Raw genomic sequence first — 5,000 nt, forward strand, 5'->3', positions numbered from 1 at the left:
AAACGGCTTTTCGATTCCCCCGAGGCTTCACAAACCCGACGAGCCTCTAGAGTCACAAACTCGACGTCGAAAACAGTTTTTCATCCATTTATTTATTTATTTATTTTACATACGGCTACTAAGTCAGCTTTTAGAAATGGGTTTTCCGGGAATTTGGGTTTCTTCGAATGGTAATTCTTGTAAATTCTATTAGTCTCTCTCTCTCTCTCTCTCTCTCTCTCTCTCTCTCTCTCTCTCTCTCTCTCTCTCTCTCTCTCTCTCTCTTTCTCTCTCTCTCTTACTCGTGTGTGTGTATCTGTGTATCTCTCTCCCTCTCCCTCTCCCCCCCTTCCTCTCCCCCTCCCCCCCTTCCTCTCCCCCTCCCCCTCCTTCGCCCTCTCCTTCTCCTTCTTCCTCTCCCACTCCTTCCTCTCTCCCTCCTAGTCCCTCCTACCGTCTCTCTCCCCTTCTTTTCTCTTCACTTCACTTCGTTTCTTTAATCAAACGGCGAAGATTCCAGAACGGCATATTAATGGGATCGTCGGGAAGCGTATGCCGGTGATTTGCCATTCATCGTACGGAGAGTTAATTAGCGACCGCCGGCCAATCAGGTTCCAGGTAGAGTAATTAGGGATGCGTGCGTTTTCTGTCCTTGTAATTATCGGCGGAATGATTTGTTGAGAAAGTTGCATCACGGTGGGAAATGACGGCAGTTGTTTCTGTGCAGTCGGCGACGTTGCTTCGTTCTAGTGGAAATGCTTGTGTTGGATCATTTCCCTTTGAGTGCTCGGTGTATGGTGCGGTCGTTATACTCCTTCCCACATACGTTGTTAGTTCAGGCGTTATACTAGTTCGAGAGGAAGGGATAAAGTGTCATAGCGAAGGGCGAATGAGAGAATGATAAGAGAGACTACTGTGTGAGTAGCTAGAGAGTACTAAACTTCATACAGTGCATTTAATAGGTTTATAAAGCCCATTAATGCTTTGTAAGGCTTCGAAGCTTGTACCGAAGTTCGTTTCTCAGTCAAGGTTCAGACTGTAGATGAGAGTGCGTGTTTGCTCAACTATGAACGAGTACTGTTAACCATTCGCTGGTTTGGAATCTGAAATTGTGACAAAGGTAAAGCGCTTTGAAGGACAAGGTCGAGTTTATATTATGAAGTAAAAGTCGAGAAAAAAAAGTAAACAGATGCCTATCTTTAAGTCCCACGGTTTTAACAGAAAGGAAGAAATAATTAAAAACAAAAAATATCAAAGTTCTCTGTCTCTCCGCAGCACAAGATGGCGACGAGTTGGAACGAGGTCACCCTTGAGGAAGGTTACTAGAGAGAGAAGGGTGACGTCATGCTCACACTGAGACACCTGCCAGGCTCCCAGGGTAAGTCAGGCGCCCCTTCTTGAAGTCACGTAGTGCTTTGTCACTTCGTGTAAGCATGACGGAGTGTAAGCAGGCCGTTTCCTGAGTCATTTGTCCTGTGTTATTGAGTACAGTCTTTACTTATCTTGTATTAAATAATTTGATGTTGATTGCAATTTTTACAGGTTACCGCAATGGTTTAAACTCAATTTTGTTGTTATATTTCCTTTTATCTCTTCAAAACTAATAATTTTCTTCTATGACAGTATTGGAACAAATGCTTTATAACAGTCTCAGATTTACATTGATATATATAGATATAGATATATAGATATATTTGTACATATCTATATATGTACATATCTATGTGTGTGTGTTCAGATAGATAGATAGGTAGATATAAATAATATAAATATATGTGTATATATATAGTATATAAGAATTTTTCAACCCTCTTTGGTTTCTGTTGTTACCGTAATCCCATACTTGTGAAGGTCACCATAAAGTGGCTCTATTCGATTAACTTGGGTTGGGTTGGATTCATTATACTCTAGAGGGGCCCAGAGGTGAGGGACGTTGTTAGGGGGAGTCCCTGACTGGGGAATAAATATAGGCTAAGGTTGGATACTGTTGCATAGGTAGAAACTTTTTCCCATGCCTTTTATGCGTGTGTTTTACATGAATGTGATATAAAAAAAAAAAAAATCATGTAACCTCCAACGATCATATATTACACACAACTAATCATCCTCATAAACGAGCACATTTGTTCAAAATACACCAAAAGTCCATCTAAATGCCACGTTTCCTCTTCCAAAGACTGCTGAGGTAACGTGCAATCATTACGATGCAAGCGAATCCGAATGTCACTTTGCATGCCTCTCAATATATTAGCATGATAACACCCAACAGGGCTTAGCGAGGGCTTGGAGCGAAACTGGGCCGTCACTGTAATCGTGCTGTTAACGTGTAGAGGCCTTGCATGAGGAACGCCCCTCGAGAGAATGGCTGGGGCGCCTCATTGGGTTCACGGATTAAAATCTGTTTGACGTTGGTATAATTTTGTGAAATCGATATTGAACACAGCAACTGTTTTTGTTTGTTTTCGTGGTAGTTCATTTTATGCAGGTTGGGGCTCCTTAAAGTTTATGGAATCCCATTTAGGGGACTAGCCACTGACACGTAATACTCACGAGATGGTTCGAAACTTCACTGTGAACAGCTGATCGCAAACAGAGTGCTGTATTTTCTGTTGTTTCTTTCAAAAACGGATGGACCTGTAAGTCTGTCAAACTGTTTCACCTGAGGTAGGGTTGCTCATTTTCCGAAGACAATTCCAGTAACTTTAGCTAGATTGTGGACTTTGTATAGATTCCATCAAAGAACTTTAATACGATTTGAAGAAATGATTACAAGCGCTAAATATTAACCCGTTAAAGCTACGTCGCGTTAGCAAAAATAAGGAAAAACAAGCATATGCGTTTTTCCCCTTTCCCACTCTCCCTTTTTAATTCTATTCCTATTCTCTCTCCCTCTCTTCCCATCCCCCTCCCCTCTCTCACTCCTCCGTCTTCTTCCACTCTTTCGCAATCGGGAATACTTCTCTCCTGTTTCCCGGATGCTGGCGGAGCGGCCTTTAAATCCACCGCTTCGCTCCTCTGCTCCTCGGGTTTCATGAGTTCAGACGAAATCATTAGAGGAAAATAATAAAGTTATTCTGGTGTGTAGATTGGTGTGTGTTTTAATTAATGTTAATCCTCATTCCATGTTGATGATTTTGTACATTAGTTTTTAAGGGGCTCTCGTTTTTTGTCTTTTATCTCTTTATCTCTTATCTCCTTTTTTTGTCTGTCTGTCTGTCCCTTTCTTTCCGTTTCTGCTTGTCCCTTTCTTTCTGTTTCTGCTTGTCCCTTTCTTTCTGTTTCTGTTTATCTGTGTGTCTTTCTGCCTGTCATTTTCTTTCTCTGTCTCTCCCTAGATTTGATTTGTCCTTTTTTCGCCCTTTCTCTACTTCTTATTCTATTTTGTACCTTCCTATCTATTTCCCTCGGTCTATTTTTTACGACCATTTACCTCCTGTCTCTCCGTCACCTTTCTTCCTTCACTTTTCCCTTTTCCCCTCCTCCCCTTCCTTCTGCTCTCCTCCTTCCTCCTCCTGCCCTCCTCCTTCCTCCTCCTGCCCTCCTCCTGCCGTCCTCCTTCCTCCTCCTGCCCTCCTCCTTCCTCCTCCTGCCCTCCTCCTTCCTCCTCCTGCCCTCCTCCTGCCCTCCTCCCTCCTTCTACCTTTAGCATCTCCTTTCCCCTCCTCTTTCCCCTCTTCTCTCTTCTCTCCCCATACCCATCCCAGCGCCCTTCTCACCCACTCCCCTCCCCCTCCTCTCCTCTCATTCCGCTTACCCTCCCTCGCTCCCCCTCCCCCCCTACCATCAGTGCAAAATCTTAATCACTTGGACGCAGTGCAATAAAGTCCTAAAGGGCGCTCGAGCATAATTACCATATATAATAAATGTGGCACGTGACAGGAGGAAAAAGAGAACAAAGAAGTAGGAGATGGGGAATGAAGAGGAAGAGGAAAGAGAGAAAGGAGGAAGGAGAGGAAGAGGAGACAAGAACGAAGAGAACGAGGGAGTAGGAGAGGGAGAATGGAAAGAAAGAAGGAAAGAGAGAAATGAGGAGGATGAGGAGGAGGAGACGAGAACGAAGAGAACGAGGGAGTAGGAGAGGGAGAATGAAAAGAAAGAAGAAAAGAAAAAAGAAAGAGAGAAAGGAAGAAGAAGAGGAGGAGGAGACGAGAACGAAAAGAACGAGGAAGTAAGAGATGGAGAAGAAAAAAGGACGAGGAAAGAGAGGAAGGAGGAGGAAGAGGAGGAGGGGGCGAGAACGAAGATAACGGGGAAGCAGGAGATGGAGAATGAAAAGAAAAGAAAACGAAGAGGAAAGAGAGAAAAATAAAAGACTGGATGCGTCGCGATGTGAAGAGGCGTCAGATCTTATGCCTCAGGGGGACATCATAAACGGGGAAAAAGTCGGTTGAAATTAACCGTTGTGTTGTCATGGCGATGGGCAAAATTGCGGAGAGGCGAAAATTGGTTGAATGGCCGCTATTTCTCTCTCTTTCTCTCTTTCTCTGTCTGTCTGTCTGTCTATCTGTCTTTCACTCTCTCTCTTTCCCTCCTTCTCTCACTCTCACTCTCACTCTCATTCTGGATGGATGGATAGATGTATGCTTACCTTGTGTGTGTGTGTGTGTGTGTGTGTGTGTGTGTGCGTGTGTGTGTGTGTGTGTGTGCGTGTGTGTGTGTGTGTGTGTGTGTGTGTGTGTGTGTGTGTGTGTGTGTGTGTGTGTGTGTGCGTGTGTCTGTGTGTGTGAGTACGTGTAAATACGTATGCGCGGCCATATATCACTATGTTTGTGGTCCTGTTCCTTACTATTTTTTTTCTCTTTCTCCTTTCTTCTTTCTCCTTTCTATCCTTTCTTCCCTCTTCTCTATGTCCTTGCTTCCGCTTTTGGAATCCACCCAGTGTATAGTCACTCTTCTCTCATCCCTCCTGGCCTTTGATGCCGTCACTTTTTTTCGTCTAAGGACTTACGTCGTGTGTCTTCTTGTTCTGTTGTTATTATTTTCCGTCTCACCTTTTTTTTTTTTTTTTTTTTTTGTTTCCC

General features: G+C 43.7%; 1 long non-coding RNA gene across 1 annotated transcript in view; it reads left to right on the forward strand.

Annotated features, from left to right (window-relative positions):
• Positions 1–1,359, forward strand: part of LOC125041794 — a 174,182-nt gene extending 172,823 nt beyond the window's left edge. Inside the window, exon 4 of the long non-coding RNA XR_007116326.1 lies at positions 1,255–1,359. This is a non-coding gene — a long non-coding RNA (uncharacterized LOC125041794). The remainder of the gene's footprint in view (positions 1–1,254) is intronic.
• The last annotated feature ends 3,641 nt before the right edge of the window (positions 1,360–5,000 follow it).

This window comes from Penaeus chinensis, chromosome 31, assembly GCF_019202785.1.
Source record: "Penaeus chinensis breed Huanghai No. 1 chromosome 31, ASM1920278v2, whole genome shotgun sequence".
NCBI classification, from domain to species: domain Eukaryota; kingdom Metazoa; phylum Arthropoda; class Malacostraca; order Decapoda; family Penaeidae; genus Penaeus; species Penaeus chinensis.